Here is a 16,807-nt window from a genome sequence, read left to right on the forward strand (position 1 = left end):
GGAGCGCTCCTGCCGCTCTCCGTGCCGGTCAGCGCGGACACGCGCGCCACAGGTGCGCACGGGTGTGCTCTGTCCATGTGTCCGGGTGTCCGTGTGTCTGTGTGTCCGTGTGTCTGTGTGTCCGTGTGTCTGTGCGTCTGTGTCCGTGTGTCTGTGTGTCCGTGTGTCTGTGTGTCCGTGTGTCCATGCGTCTGTGTGTCCGTTTGTCCGTGGGACCGGGTGTCTATGTGTCCAGGTGTCCGTGTGTCCGGGGTGTCCGTGTGTCCATATGTTAGTGTGTCTGTGTGTCCATGTGTCCGTGTGTCCGTGTGTCTGTGTGTCCATGTGTCCGTGTGTCCGTCTGTCCATTTGTCCGTGTGTCCGTGTGTCTGGGTGTCTGTGCGTCCAGGTGTCCGTCTGTCCGTGTGTCCGTGTATCCATCTGTCCGTGTGTCTGGGTGTCTGTGCGTCCAGGTGTCCGGGTGTCCGTGTGTCTGTGTGGCCGTCTGTCTGTGCGTCTGTGTGTCCATGTGTCTGTGTGGCCGTCTGTCTGTGCATCTGTGTGTCCAGGTGTCTGTGTGTCCATTTGTCTGTGTGTCCATATGTTCGTGTGTCCGTGTCTCCGGGTGTCTGTGCGTCTGTGTCCGTGTGTCCGGGTGTCCGTCTGTCCATTTGTCTGTGTGTCCGTGTGTCCGTGTGTCTGTTTGTCAGTGTGTCCAGGTATCCGTCTGTCTGTGTGTCCGTGTGTCTGCGTGTCTGTGTGTCCGGGTGTCCGGGTGTCCGTGTGTCTGTATCTGTGTGTCCGTGTGTCTGCGTGTCTGTGTGTCCGGGTGTCTGGGTGTCCGGGTGTCGGGGTGACCGGATGTCTGTGTGTCCGGGCGTCCGTGTGTCCGGTTGTCCATGTGTCTGTATCTGTGTGTCCGTGTGTCCGGGTGTCTGTATCTGTGTGTCCGTGTGTCCGTGTGTCTGTGCGCGGTCCCTGAGGCCTCCCCGTTCGGGGGCTGCGCGGGCACGGAGGTTCCTCGGGGGCGCGTCTGCCTCAGGGCGTTTGGGGTCCGGCGGCTCGGTGCGAGTTAGGAGCGCCTTGCTGGGGGGCTCTGGGGGGTTTGGGGGGCTGAGGGGCTCTGGGGGGTTTGGGGGGCTGAGGGGCTGCGGGATTTGTGCATTGGCGCCGTCACTCCTATTTTTTCCCACTTTTCTCCTCACTTTCATTCCCGTGGTGTCCTCCAGCTCCCACGTCCCCACCCCAGGGCATTTATTTTTTTTTCACCCCTGCTGTCCCTCTGCTGCCTCATTTCGCTGCCGCTGCCCGTGTATCTCTCCCAGCTTCTTGCCTGCGTCTTCTTCCTTTTCCCTGTCCTCCAAGCCTCCACGAGCGTAGTTTTGGTGAGTTTCTACTTCCTTTCGCAGTTTGCACACACCAACACCCCACCTTTATTCCCCATCTCCCCATATCGCTTTCTGCTCATGTCCATCATTTTCTCCCAGGTGGATGCCTGGACTGGAGCATCAGGGACGTGGCCTTCACTTTCTCCACAGGCAACAAAAATAAGTGTTTCTACACACGCAAAGTTTTACCTTAGTTCTCTGAAAACTCAAGGGCAAGGTCCTGGTTGTTTTTTCTCCTTCATCCACCTTCCTGAGCTCCACTTCTCAACAATTCCTTGGCAGTTCTTACAGCTTAAGGGAAGATTTTTGGAGAGCATTCTTTGCTGAACATCCCTGAGACAGCAAAGTCATCTGAGTTCTCCTCACTGCTTCCCACTGTACACATGAGAAACAAAAAATAGGGTTTTATCCCATAGCTTTTAATTCTCAATGCTGTGTTCATTACATTACTTTAAGAATATGTCACTCTGTTCCCTTTTCATTTTTCAGGGTATGTGAAAATTCCTAAGAGGGAGCTCATTGGAATTAATTTCAAGAGGAAAGCTTAATTATGTTATGGTAAATGTATAATGAAGACACTGACATGCACTCGGTACATCAAATTTATTTTCAGGGAAGTTGTTAGTTAATCTTTTCTTTCAGAGTTTACTGAAAAACCCATTGAACAAAAAAACTACAGTACACAAGCTGTGAAGTGTACTTTGATAGAAAATTGGCAATTTTTTCCCCTGGGTTTATTCTTTGATTTTAATATTTTAAAAAATAGTGTAATCTCATTTTTCCCTAACATAATCCCTGAGTGCTTGGACAGTGTCTTTGTATTCCCCCCAAATTACACATCCCTGCTTCCACCCTCTCTCTGCTTCCTTTCTAAGTAAACTGGAAGCTCAGACCCCTTAAATGTAGAGACAATTTAATATTTCTTAATTAGATGATCACAAATTTCTCCTCTCACAGGATGCTGCCTTTTTTTTTTTTCAGCAAATGAGCTGGTTTGCAATAGTTCCTTCCATCCTCTTCATTTGATATTCAATTATTCAACATATTATGTAGCCCTCAGACTGGATGCAGAATTATTCATTCCCTTCTTTCTCCAGGATCCTGTGGGGATTAAACCAACCCCAGTGAATTTGGGGTGCTGAGAACTGGCAAAAGCATCCCATGTGATTTCTGGATCCCATAGGTAGAGTTTATTTGGTGATTTATGGGTATGAATAACTTTTTTCTATTTATAAGATGTCTCTTCAAGGGGGCTCAGGCTCTGCTGAGAAATCAGAGGGGAAAAACAGGATTCATGAAGGGTTTACATGATAAAAAATATGCAAGGTGCCTGCAGGACACACTGATCCCATAAGGTAATGAAAACACAGATTGAACTACCAGATTTTGCAATTACAAAATATGGTGTTCATCAAAACATAAACATTTTGCAGATAAAAATAATTTTCTGTAATTGTATTTCCCGGTGGGAAAAAAAAAGGAAAAGTGGTAACATCTTTCAAGGAAGAAGAAAGGTTCTGTCTCAACAATGGCAAAAACTAACATTTCAACACAGCATTTCCAAATAATTTCATGTGCTGAAATTATTTCACCTAATACAAAAATAATGCTGTATTCATTTTCTTTCCACCAAACAGGATAGTGTGTGATATATATTACATTTTATATTGTCAAGAGCTACTTCTCAAGGAACATCTTTAATATCAGAATGGAGGCAGTTTTACACAATTCATTAGAACAATTCATCCCAAATAATTCAAAGTTTGGCATTAACCAACTGGGAATTGTTGGGTTGAATTCACTCTACCACACAGAGGATGTGTTTCAAACTTGAGGTACCCAAGAATGATTGTTCATAAGCAATTTTTGGATCCTTCCAGATGGAAAGATTTAAAGGACTGCCACAAGGATTTGTGTGTTGCAACACAGAAAAACTTCTGAGCAAATTAATGCTGAGTACCTGGCTGGCTGTGATACGAAAAACCTGATTCCAGGTGGAGTGGAAAGACATGAAACTGGGGAAAAAAAAGGTGAGGATGATCCTGTTCCCTGCCTGCTCCTTTGTGTCCCTGCTCCTGCCAAGGCTCCTGGTGTCATTTAAGGGGTTAAGGTGACATAGCTGGAAGGACCTGATGGAGACAAGAATTAGCTCTCCAGAGCACTGAATTATTGTGTGGTGAGAGTCACACTGGCTTGGCTTCTGGATCTTTGTTTATTTACCATTTTAAAGAGACTGGACACCAGCCAGCTGCTGGCTCTGGGGAGGCAAAGGAACAGGATGAGCAAAGGGCTTCGCAGGTGGTAATCTATGGGATAGCCATGAACAAATGGAGTCCAGGGCACCTGAATTTCCTTCAGAAATCCCTTCCTCAGCCACTCCAGCTGACCACAAACCACATCATTACCAATAAGTGGTGTAGCACAGAGACCACACACACAACTGTGCCCGTGTGTCAGGTGTTATGCAGATGGTAACAGAATAAGGGGTGGAAAATGTCTTGGGTTTTGTAACAACAACAACAAAAAATGTTTATTCTATTCCATCTGTTAAAACCCGGTTGGGGAGATTTTTTCTTTATTGTAATTCCAGAAGGGAGGGGGAACTGCCTTCTCTGATAACAAGCCAGCTGTTAAAACCAGGTGAGGCACTGTTTCTTATCTCTTTTCACTCTTCCACTACCCTCATGGGAATATCCTCTGTTAATGGGCCATCAAGGCTCACCAATGGCAGGACACATTTCATCATCCCATTGTGAGATGCTCCACTCAGGGAGAAGGAGATAAACCATTTTCACTCAGATAAAAAGCAGCCACAAGTGTCACCAGGCATTTCAGTGTTCCCATGGGACTCCCAAAAGAAAACCAGACTCATCTCTAAACCCTTGGCTCCGCAAAATCATTTCTGCTTCCAACAGGACACATCTGCCAATCCAGGAGGGCTGATTTTGGACTGTTTCCAACACCCTGACCAACAGGGCATCAGGTTGTATTTCTAACTCTGTCAGGGTTTTCTAAGATTTCTTGTTTGGTTTTTTTTGCTTATTCTTTTGTAATACAACATTAGTATTTTTAATATCCCTTTAATAGTAAAGGACTGCTATACCTATTCCCAAAATCTTTGCCTGACAGCAAAGATTGCAAATTTTGATTGCAATTTTAACTGCATTTAAATTGCATTTTAATTGCAAATTTATAATGATTTGGAAAGGGGGAAGAGGAGAAGCTTACATTCCAGGAGAGAATCCCATCCTCCCTGGCAGACACTTGTCTATCCAAACCAAAACAACCTGTAGTACAAAACAAAACCTGAGATTGGTAGAACCCACATCACCTCCCTGTGATTTATTTTAAAAGTATGGATATTGATCCAACACCAATATCCAACTCTGACGGACAAAGACTCTCTAATAATTTAAAGTTAGAAAGTGTATGTTTATTACAACACCGGGCAGCGTGTGGGGATAATTCCCTGATACACACCACAATTCACAGATGATCACAGGGTCTTTTTATGTATTGAATTCCCAAAACACAAATGCATATTCCTTACTCTGGTACATCCCACTCCCTGCTTTGTATGGAAATTAGCCCAAAAATCCATTAATCATGTGTGGTTTGTTCTTTGAAATGGGTCAGTGATCCTTTTTATGAGGCAAGGTCCCAAAAATGATGAAGTAAGATGGTCTTCCTCAGCTTTGACTTTTTAACCCTTTAGTGTTACATGACAACTGAATCCTGTTTTTTCATGACTATTTGATTTATAGTTGTATTGTATTTGTATTCTTGGGGTCTATTGATTAGTCAGGATGCACAAACTTAGTTTGACAGGCTTCATGATTTATCAGTTCCTTAAATCCGGCTTCTGTTAAAAAAGGAAAGCTTACCTACCTTACCTCAGCAATATCTATTTTAATTTTATCTATTTTATTTATTTATTTTTTAATTTTAATTCTTCTAAATGAATGCATCAGGGGAGCTGCAGAGCAAACCCCAGGCAGAGGCTTGGCATGAGCAGCTCAGCTCAGCACGCACTGCTTTGGCCTCTCCAGCATCTCTCTCAGAAATGGCCTTTCCCTCGAATTTCATGGTTATTTCTGAAGCCATTGCCTGTCTTTGCAATATTTTCCAAAGTGAAAGGTCGGGGTAGAAGGGCAGCCTGGGCCAGGTCGGGGCCTTCAGTGCTGCCACACCAAAGATGGCGGCCCAGCGGAAGTGGCTTCCGCCAGCACCCAAGATGGCGACTAAGGGAAGACGTTGCATGTGCCACACCAAAGATGGCGCCTCATGCGGTAGCTGCTTCCGCCAGCACCAAAGATGGCGACCAAAGGAAGAAGTTGCATGTGCCACACCAAAGATGGTGGCCCAGCCAGAGCGGCTTCCGCCAGCACCCAAGATGGCGACGAAGAGAAGAAGCTGCATGTGCCACACCAATGACGGTGGCCCAGCCGAAGCGGCTTCTGCCAGCACCAAAGATGGTGACTAAAGGAAGACGCTGTATGTGCCACACCAAAGATGGCGGCCCAACCAAAGTGACGTCTGCCAGCACCCAAAATGGCGACCAAAGGAAGAAGCTGCATGTGCCACACCAAAGATGGCGCCTCAAGCTGCAGCTACTTCCGCCAGTATCAAAGATGGCGGGTGAACCACCAGTGCTTGCATGGTGCCACACTAAAGATGGCGTCCTAACAGGAAGTGACTTCTGCCAGCACCCAAGATGGCGGACCGAACCGGAAGTTACGTGTACCACACTGACGATTGTCGGCGCCAGGTAAAAAATACTGGAGCGGTTTTTATGTGCCTGGGAGAATGTGTGGAATTAACGGGCTCTGCCTTAACTCTTAAAGCTGGATAACAGATGGAAACACTCCAGCCGTTCCCAACAGCCTTGCCAGGGAAAACGAGGCTGTTCTCTGGGACTGTGTTTATTTTCCAGAATTGCAGGAGCAGTTCTAGGTTAAATGGATGACTTGGCTCAGTGAGTATCATGAATTTTCAGTAGTTTTTCGGTGACTTATCACTGAATAACTGAATCCACAGCAAGCTGGTGAAGGTTCTAATTTTTTAATTAGAAGGTTCTAACATTTTATTTTCAACTTAAGGTGTGAGACAAACTAGGAACGTTAATTAACAGGAACAAGGGCACATCCAGCTCCTTGTCTTGGCAATTTGGGCATTTGGAGCAGAGCTAGTCCTGGACTTTATGGATGTCTTTCTAGCCCTGGGCTTTTTGTTGTGCTGTTAAAAAATCTTTGGGAGCAGCTCTTGTGTGTGTAAATCTTGTTTCAGGTTGAAGTTTTCCTACAGAACCACGGGAACGAATAAACTCCTTCGGATTTTATTCTCCTTTTGCAGCACTAGATGGCAACACTGGAGCAATGCCGGAAAAAATCCATCAGTTTGGGCTTCCACACGGCTTCCCGGCTGCCTTGGGTTTTCCTGGGATGATCCTTTCCATAAATTATCCTGAAGGTGCCTGGGAATTTGTGGGAGCCAGCAAGGGAAGAGGGAAAAGGTGCTGCTTGTTACTAAGGCAAATCTCACAAGAACGGGATGATGCTTTAATTGAATGAGGTGACTCAGTTGAAACCTCCTTTTTGTATCGTTTCTGGAGCTGCTGAAATCTCAGGAGGGAGAGTGACAAAGCTCAGGGTTCGAGAGAGTCCTGTCAAGATTTCACCCAAGTGCAGTTTTTTAACGACAAAAAGCTTGAAATGGATGATCTTGGCACGGACCAGGTGGATACTCTGGACAAAGTTTAGCAGGGAGTTCTTCCCCACAAGTGCTGAGCTTCAATTCCCAGCTGTTTTCCTGCATCCAATCCTGTTTGCCTGGATCCAATCCTGCTCCCAGACTGAATCACTGCTTCAATCACTGCTAAAGGATTGTTCAGCTGTCAGGGAACCTTTGCCCAGCTCTGTCCCCCAGGGTGAAGGATGACAACCCAAATGGTCCATAGAAACAGCAAGGAATGATTTCTTGAAATGGATGCTGGCAATGATTAGACTGAAAAGACTTGGATCACAATGATTGGTTACACAGTAAGAGAGAGTTACAGCTGCTGGAGAGTGCACTTATGAAATCAATAATTTCCAAGCCAGCTTCATTATTGGGAAGTAGAAATTGATGGGTGGAATTGGAGATGATCTGATCACCAAGAGCAGAAGGAACCCCATTTCCTCCATCCCTCACTGACACCACAGAGGATCCTGCTGCAAATCTCCAGGGCTCAAGGAAAACAGCAAGACAAGATGATTCCACGAGCACCTTCCCAAACAGTCCTGCTTGGAATTCAGGGCAGGGAGCACCTGTGTTCCAATACCTTTTTGAAGATGAGCTTGTGCTTGGGGTTCCCAATTGGTCTATTGGGGAGATCTGTTTATCTGCCACTAAAATCAGCCCCCAGGAAAATGAAAGGCAGGAAATAGAAAATATTCACATCTTTTAGGCAAGCGGGGCCAGCTTGAGCTCTGGGAAAATGCTGGGTGTAAATAAACCCTCCTTTAGAGAGTAGGGGCTATTTAAACAGCAAATGAAGGGGTTTTGCTCCATCTCTCTGCCCAGGCTGCTCCATGTGGATGTTGCCAGCACAGGCAGACACAGCTCTCAGCACTCCCTGCTCCAAACACAACTCCTTTGCAAACTGCCTCTGCCATGAGGTTTCTCCAGGAGAAACCAAGGAATTGCTCATGGCAGGGTGGAGATTGAGTTATCACAAAGGGAAGTAAAGGATAAATATTCCTGTAAGAATTTCTACATGGCTTTAAATCCCTCCAAGTGCAGTGCAGCCCTATTTATCTTCTAGAAGAGTTTTGGGGTTAAAAACGTTCTTTTATAATCTGTAATATTCCTCTAGAAGCTGATTAAAAAAGAATAAAACTATATCAGTGTTGTTTGGATTTGTTAATTTGCGTTGTTTAATTAAAGCAAATCATCGAGAAGGGGTTTGAGCAGCCCTTGTTTGGAGCTGGCAGCTCTTCCTTATTGTCTCTTCATTCTCTGAATTTCTTTGAGTTATTTCTTAAGCAGTCACTGCAATCAAGATCCTCAATGAGGAGAACAGCCCTGCTGCCCTGCAGGATTGGGAAATCCAAGTGCAATTCCTCAGAGGGACTGAAGGGATGGGGAGCTGAGCCTCGGGCTGGGTTTTGTCAGAGGGAATTCAGTGAGGAGGGGAGAGGAGAGATCCCCCAAAAGTGGTTAAAGCCAATTTTGGGGTTTGTGTGCCCCCACCCCAAATAATGATCCTGGTTAAAGGGGACTTGAGGGAGCAGCAGGATGTGCTGGGGGGGGAGCTGGGATTGGGATCCCCAAATTCCAGCCAGGAATGCTGGGCAGTGCCAGAGACACAGGAACACTATGGAGGGCTGTGCTGGGATCCCCAAATTCCAGCCTGGAATGCTGGGCAGTGTCAGAGACACAGGAACAACTATGTTGTGGGAATCCCCAAATTCCAACCAGGAATATCGGTCACTGCCAGCTCTTTGGGACACTGCCTGATGCAGAGAGTCTTCCCATTATTTTCTGTCGTGCTCAGCATCCAGCATTTCATTAGAGCCCCACAAGCCAAAAATCCCATGGGAGCAGCTGGAATCACAGCCCATCCATCACACAGAAAGCCGGTCCAGGATTGGAAATGAACTATTCCACAGATTTATTTTTTTCCCAATGGGTTTTTAATTTAAAGCAGAACACTGCCCGTGCCACGACCACATATCCTTTATTTTGGGGGGTTCTCCATGACAATTACCCGCCTATCCTGGATTTAAAAAAAAAAAAAAATCAAAACAAATTCCACAAATTCCTCTGCAGGGCGCTGCAGGAAGGGGCGGGGTCTGGGGGGTCCCGGAGCAGGAGCATGACCGGGCTCAATCCGTATCCCAGCGACAATCCCGCCCCGGTTGAGACCAGGTGTGACGGGAGGGACCCGGGGTGGGGCCGGAACTCGGTGAGGCGGGACCGGGTGAGGCTGGAGCTCCGTGAGGCGGGACACGGGTGGGGCCGGGGCCGCGCCTTCAGGGGCGGGGCCAGACCCCGCTCAGGTGCGCGGGGCCCCAGGGCGCCTGCGCGGGGCGGGGCCGATGTGATTAAAGCCCCGGTAATCGCCCCGCCCGCCATTTGCTCACTCTGGGCGCGGTGCGGCAGGAGCTCCCCGTGAGGGCTCCGCAGGTGAGGCGCGGGGGCTTCGGCCTCCCCTCCTGTCCCCCTCTCTACTCTCCTTTCTTCTCCCCTTATTCTCCTTCTTTCTTCCGCTTTCCCCCCCTTCCCTCTCGCCGCGAAACTCTTCCCTCCTTCCCTCAAACCCCTTCCCTCAAACCCCCAAACCCCTTCCCTCCTTCCCCCAAACTCGACCCCCTCACACTCCTTCCTCTCCTGTCCCTACCCCGCTACCCCCTTGTATTCCCCTCTCCTCCTCCTCTGTCCACCCTCCCTTTTCCCCTTTCCTTTCCTTTCCTTTCCTTTCCTTTCCTTTCCTTTCCTTTCCTTTCCTTTCCCTTCCCTTCCCTTCCCTTCCCTTCCTTCCCTTCCCTCCTCACCCCGACCCCCTCCCTACCCCTCCTCACCCCCCACCTGTCTCTCTTCTCTTCCCTTCCTCCCCTCTCCTCCTTTTTCCCGCAGCCGCGGGGAATTCTCGGGGGCGCCGGAGAATAAAGCCCCGAGGGCCGGACCGGCGCCCCCTGCCCTCGCTGGAGTCCCCCCCACACGGGGCCGGACCCGCTGGGCGGATCCGCAGTGTCGTTCACACACACACCACACACCGGGGGGGCCGGGAGGGGGTCCTGAGGGGGATTGGGGGGGGTCGGGAGGTGGGTTTGGGGGGAAGTGGGTTGGGGAGGGCCCCCTCATTAGGAGGGGGTCCTGGGGAGTGGGTGGGTGAGGGAGGGAGGGCCCCCTCCGGAGGGGGGGGTCCCTGGGGGGGGTCGGGGTGGGCCCCCTCCGGAGGGGGGGGGTCCGGGGAGAGGGGTGGGGTCTGGAGGGGGGTCTTTCCCCCCTCTGGATCCCACCCCTTTCCCGGGCCTCCCCCTCCGGACGGGCCCCGCCCCGGCCCCTCCCCGGGACCCCCTCCCCGGACCGGGGCCTGGGGGAGGGAGGGGAGGGCGGGTGGGGTGGGGGGGGAAGCAGGAGGGGTCACGTCACTCTGTACCGTGAATACACACACATAGAGATCGCCGGAAAAACGAGCGGCACCTCCCCTCTGTCCCACCCACCCCCCCCACCCCCCCCCCCCCAGGGCCCCGGTCCGGGGAGGGGGTCCCGGGGAGGGGCCGGGGCGGGGCCCGTCCGGAGGGGGAGGCCCGGGGAGAGGGTGGAGGGGGAAATCCCCCCTCCACCCCCTCCCTGGACCGCCCCCCCCTCCGGAGGAGGCCCACCCCGACCCCCCCCAGGGACCCCCCCCTCCGGAGGGGGCCCTCCCTCCCTAACCCACCCCCCGGGACCCCCTCCTAATGAGGGGGTCCTCCCTATCCCCCAACCCTCCCCGGGGACCCCCCGTGTGATGTGAGGAAAGCCGGAGCCCCGGCGGTGTCGGGCGGTGTGTTTGACCGGTATGGGGGGAGGACCCACTGAGCGGGTCCGGCCCCGTGTGGGGGGGACCCCAGGGAGGGCAGGGGGCGCCGGTCCGGCCCTCTGGGCTTTATTATCCGGCGCCCCGAGAATTCCCCGCGGCTGCGGGAAAAGGAGAGCGAGGAATAGAGAACAAGAATAGGAGGGCAGGTAGGGGGGTCGGGGCTGGAGGGAAGGCAGGGTGGAGAGAGAAGGGGTAGAATTGAAGGCAGTTTGGAGGGAAGGAGGAGGAAGGTGTGGGGGAAAGGTGTCATGGAGAGGGGGCAGAAGGAGCCGGGGTAGTGGGGAAAGGAGGAGTGGAGGAAGGAGGAGGAGGATTGAAGGCAGGTGGGAGAGATTGGGAGGGGAAGGCGAGCAGGGAGAGGGGGCAAGGGAGAGCCGGGGTGGGGAGGGAAGGAAGGATGGAAGGAAGAGGGAGAGGATGGAGAGGCAGGGCAGGGTAGGGTTGGGGTGTATACGGAGATAGGGGGGGACCGGGCCAGGGGGGAGGGAGGGGAGGGCTAGGGGGGAGAGGGAGGGGGGGGGGTAGGGGGGGGGAGGGTGTAGGGGGTGGGGGAGGGGAGGAAGGAGAGGTATAGAGGACAAGAAATATAGAAAAAAAAGAAATGTAAAAGAAAAGAGATATAGAGCCCGGCCCGGCCACATCCTCCCGCCCCGAGCGCCGAGGGGCAAATGGCTCCAAGGCCAGTTCCCGGGGGTTAAATACTCTGAGCCCCGCCCCGCGCAGCCGCTCTGGGGCCCCTCACACCTGTGCCCGCCCCGCCCTCACACCTGTGCCCGCCCCGCCCATAAATCCCGGTGGAGCCGCGCCCGCTCCGCTCAGTGCGGTGGATGCTCATCCCGGGGCGCGGCGGGGCCGCTACTCTGCTCGGAGCGCTGTACGGAGCCCGAGGCGCTGAGGTGGGGCCGGTACCGGGATCCGAACCTAGAAATTGGGGTCTGGGTCCTGGGCAGAGCCGCTTTTTTCTCGGCGGGCGGGGTGCGGGATGGAGGCCGGGATGGGAACCGGGATGGCCGCGGGCAGGAGGAGCCGCTCCAGGAGGGGCCCTGGGGTCGAGTCCGGCTCCTGCTCCAGCCTCCTCCAACACCTGCCAGGTGAGACTTGATGCTGTTCCTCCTCTCCCCTCCCCTTTCAAAAACCAGTGGGTTTAAAAAGCCAGTGTAAACAGTTTATGCTTTATTTTCAAAGCACAGGAGATGCTGAGTTGGAAAGAGCCATGAGCATAATCAGGTCAAACGGTGGTAAGTGGTTGGCCCATGTGGGGATTGAATTCGGAATCTTGGCCTTCTGAGCAACCCTGCTCCAAGCAACTGAGCCAGTCTCAGTGTCATGAGGAAGGTCCTGCCTGGGATAGGAATGGTTTCTACCAGCGAGGGAATTCCTGTGGAAATGCAGCTCCTTCTTTCCTGTTAATGTTTCCCCTAGAAAGGCTCTAGAGCAGAACTGGCTGGTACCTGACATGGCAGCACAAAACTCTTCTAATAACCCTGGTTTCCTGCCCTTTCCGGAATTTACCCAACAGCTGTAAAGGTGCTCATTCCATGTCCTTTTCCAGGGAGAAATGAGCAGGAGGAGTCCTGAAGGGTTCATTTTGTCCTATGGCTAATGTTCTTCTGGAGAGTGTCAGAGCTGGTCCTGCCTGCAGAGGGGCGTTTCCTGCAGGTGAGTGTTCACAGCCCAAATTCTCAGCAGGTGCTGAGCCTGGGGACACTTTCCTGGCCCGGAGCTGCACAGAGCCCTGGGTGACTCCTGCTCACTGCCAGGAATGTTCCTTGGTGTTTCCTTGTGTGTCCCAGCTGGCTGGGAGGAGGCTGGGAGCTCCAGGAAGGGAACCAGCACCTCCTGTCCTTAGTATTTGTAGGGGAGGAGCTGTGCCTCAGTGTCCTGCCTGTGGCTCACAGTGTCCCAAACACATCCCGGGGAGAGGCACTGGGATTCCTGGGATGGAAGTGGATAAAGGGTTGCCTGTGGTTCCTCAGCCTGGGGCTGCTCTGAACAGGCACCTGGAGATGCTTCCGCCTGGACAAGGCCCCACCCACAGCCCAAAATGATCCCAAGAAACAGCTGGTATTACCCGGGAATGCCGACAGGGTGTGTTTGGGAGGGGCTCCGACAGCAATTCCCGGTGCCGACCTCCCGGAGCTCCCACGCGCCCCTAGGAATATCCCAACCCACCTCCCCTGCCAGCCTGGGGACATCATCCATCAGCAGTGTTGAAGTTAAGGGAATCTTCTCTCACAGAAATTAAACCCCAAAGAATAACCCTCAGAGATGCCTTAAAATAAAATGTTTGAGCAGGATGGAGTTTTGCTTGGATTAAGTTTGGAGTTTTTTATGGAGCCAGCTGGAACTACAGAACTGGTGGAAAGCTCTCACAGGTGGGTCCCACTGGAGGTGTGCTGGAAGCAGGGATGTGAATCCCTTTTCTTAGGGAAAAGACCTTCCAGAGGCTTCTCCTGAGGCTCTGAAATGAACTCAGCTCCTGCAGGGAGCTGTGTTCTCTTGTGGGCACAGAGGCTGCCTGAGCACATCCAGCCACTGCCTTCTTCTGCTTTGACCTCAGGGAGGGAGAATTGTCTGAATTCCAGGGAACTCTGTCAAGTGTCCCCCAGGGACATCAATGGGGCTGGAGGATGAGTGGTATAAATAATGAATTCTATGGGATATAAACCTGTCCTTGTCCCAATGCCACTGAGCTTCCCTGGAGCCTCTGCTGGCTCCTGACACAGCTGGTGTTCAAGTGGCAGCTCTGCGTGGGAATATCCGTGCTCCATGAGGCACTGTCAGGTTATTCCAGCAGGAATTCAGCAGGGAATTTGGGGCTGTGGGTATAATTCATCTGAACTAGCAAAGCTGATACTGAACCCCACACCAGAGAACAATCTTTGTGCTGCCCTGTCAGTTAAAGCCTCCAGACTGGGAAATTTCAGCAGCCAAATGTATGGAATGATCTAATCCCAGTATCCCCCAGAGGGACAATCCAACTGCCAGGATGGGAGTGCTTGTGTCCTTCCCCTGCTGCCACTGTGGGGGACTTCAAATCCAAATAAACCCCACAGTCCACAGAGTGAATAATCCCAACAGAGAAATGCAATGTTCTCATACAAAACTTAAAGGTCTGTTCAAAAGGGTGTGCCAACACTGTATTGGGATCCCCAGGAACCTTCTTAGTGCTCTTGGTTCCGTTTTTATGTATTTTTAGTCCCTCAATGGGCAGCTTATAGAATTTACCTTAGGATTTAGAAGTTGAGCAAGGTTGGCTTTGGATTGACCTTCACCTCTGGTCCCACTTTGTGCAAACACAACTTGGGTGAACTCATCACCTCAGCTTTTCCCTCCAAAACATCCCCTACTTATTTCCCTGCAGATGAACTCAGATTTTCCCCAAACTGTGCACCCCTCACCTCTGTTGTATCTCTGCTCTTGTCCCACATGGCAGGAGAAAGGGGAAGGGTTTCAGAAAACATTTCTGCAATTAATTAATAATTATTTCCAATTCCCCAGTGAGAAGGACATGAACTCACAGCCATCAAGGCCTGACAGTTCCCTGCAGCAAGAACTCAGCACACGTCCACAGAGGCAAGTCCAGCACCTGAAAGAAAGAAAGGAGAAGAAAAAGGTGATTTATTCTCTTTTGAAGTTATTTCAAGTTCTCAAACCCAAACCATTGTTATCACAAAGGGAAGTAAAGGATAAATATTCCTGTAAGAGTCCTTGGGATCTGCTGGGCTGAACTGGGAAGGGAACATTCATTTCCTGCAGTGCAAATACACACCAACCTCACCCACAAAGCACAGACTGCCAGGTGAGGTCTGACAGCACCACTCTGACAAAGCTCCTGCTTCAAATGGACTGTTGGACAATCAGGTAGATTTGTTTGTGCTGGATCTGTAACACAAGAATCTACAATTATTCTTGCACAGAACATTTGGTTGCAGAGATATTCCCATTTTCCTTGCCCAGGTTCCATGGTTAAGGCAGTCTTGTCTTTCCTTGGAGCTGTAACTTCAGCTGGTTTGGGAAGGCCATTTGGCTTTGGGCTTCAGTATTAAGGCTGGTGGATCCAAACTCTTTATCTCCACCAACAGGAGTTGACTTGAGGTGGATCTCCTCTGTTCACAATTGTTTTTAAAACTGGCAGTAGCAATAACTGTGCTACCCTGCCATGGGGCTGGATAATCACATCTTGTCCACTATTGTTCTGTGTGGAAAAGTGTAAAAGGAGTGTGAACTAGTCTCTGTTACAGCAGAAATAACACACTCAGAGAAGGATATTTGTTGCTGAGGAGTGTCCTCCACCCATGGATGTAGTAGAAAGTGAATTTTCTCTAAGTACTTTACCAGGATTAAGGATGCTCTAACATCTCCCTGTGGCACTGGATTCTCCTCTTCCCTCCTGTGGTGATGAGTGACCAGAGTTGAGAAGTTCCTCCTCTGTTCCTGAGCATTAAAAAAAAATCAGTTTTTTGGGTTTTTTTTCTTTCTTGTCCTTGGGGAGTTTCATGGAGGAGGTATGTGTCAAAGCAGACTTGGACACTGTGATTCAGTTCTTAAATCTGAGGCCTGCCCTTCTGAAAAGAGCTTTCTCCTTTTCCCCTGAGCCTGTTCCCAACATCCTACAGGGAAAATGGGTGGGGAGATACACAGGGCAGAGTCAATTCAAGGATTTATAGCAAAGTCATTCAAGATGTTTTAAAAGCTGGAGGTGACAAGTGAAGAAAGGAAGTGTTTGAGCCAGTGCTCAGCTCCAGTGCTTTCCTTAGGAAAGGATATACTGGAATACAAAAAAAAATATAATCCTACCCACAGGGAGATGAGCACTCTGTTCCTGGCAGGAGGAGACCTGCTGACAGCCAAGGGCTTCAATACTTGCTGGTGGGGCAGCAACATGGAAGGGCTGGAATTGGAGCCTCCTCTCCTTTCCTGTTGTGAGAGCAGGAGAATTAGTGTCTTCAGGTGGGTTTACCCACTGAAGAAGCTGTGTGTAAGAGGAGAGAAGAAGAAATTCATCAAGGCCCTACCATAATAAAGATCCTTCTAATGTTGCCCTCCTTTATTAACAGCAAAATCAAAGCACTGACCTTTTCTGAATGATTTTTGCCTGACTCAATGCCCATCTGATAATTTTTAGTTATAATATCCCCTGCAGTTTTCCTGGAGCCATGAAACAGCCAATCCCTGCAGGATGTTGTTCCCTGACAGCACATTCAGAGAGAAACAAACTGCAGGATACTCTTGTCCAAGCAAGCAGCTGCTTTCCTTCACCTGAGAGAGCTTTGAGGTGCCTCTTGGAGCCATTTTGCCAGTCCTGGCTGCAGGTAAGGCCACAAAAAATGTAATTGACTCTCAAGATGCATTTTGGCCCCTTTTATATAGATCTGTTTAAAATTAAACATTGGGAGGGTTCTGGGGGGTTGTTTTCCAAACAAAAGCTTTGCTTCAAAACAAACAAACAAACCCAAATTTACTTGTTTTCTAAATGCTGAAATGCAATGCTTAGGGGCTGACTTTTCAGAATTGTCTTCTCCTTTCTTAATCTGTTATTTCTTCCCAATGGGTGTCTGAGTTTACCATTCCACAAGTGTTGTGTTTCTCAGTTAATTCTGTTTCTCAGTTAATCCATCCCCAAAGCCTCTCTGAGGGTCCCTTGTCAAAACTTGTAGGAAGAAGCCGTTCAGTCAAAGCCAGTAGATGGCAGTAAAAGATGGGGAATAAGGAAGAAATAATCAAACCTGTAATTGGGAAAGAGCAGGTGGGTTCTCCTTTCGCTGCAGATCCTTCCCCAAACCGGTGCCGTGCCCTGTTTCCACTCACACAGGAATGGTTTCCTGGAGAGCCATTTTTGTCTTGCCTCATGCCTTTTGCCCTGGGTGCTTTG

The 16,807-nt window shown here is 50.3% G+C and overlaps 1 protein-coding gene and 1 long non-coding RNA gene across 2 annotated transcripts in view; both read left to right on the forward strand.

The window, feature by feature from the left end:
* Nucleotides 1–6,267: 6,267 nt before the first annotated feature.
* TSPO (translocator protein) overlaps nt 6,268–16,807 on the forward strand; it is a 122,580-nt gene continuing 112,040 nt past the window's right edge. Inside the window, exon 1 of the mRNA XM_083860477.1 lies at nt 6,268–6,272. The gene's annotated coding sequence lies outside the window, so the exon portion shown is untranslated. The remainder of the gene's footprint in view (nt 6,273–16,807) is intronic.
* LOC310909131 lies at nt 11,470–16,217 on the forward strand. The gene is made up of 4 exons (XR_014590004.1): nt 11,470–12,170; nt 12,485–12,591; nt 14,434–14,548; nt 16,079–16,217. It is a non-coding gene; the product is annotated as an uncharacterized lncRNA (long non-coding RNA).

The sequence above is a fragment of the Zosterops lateralis genome (genome assembly GCF_965231275.1).
Source record: "Zosterops lateralis genome assembly, chromosome: 4".
Taxonomy (NCBI): domain Eukaryota; kingdom Metazoa; phylum Chordata; class Aves; order Passeriformes; family Zosteropidae; genus Zosterops; species Zosterops lateralis.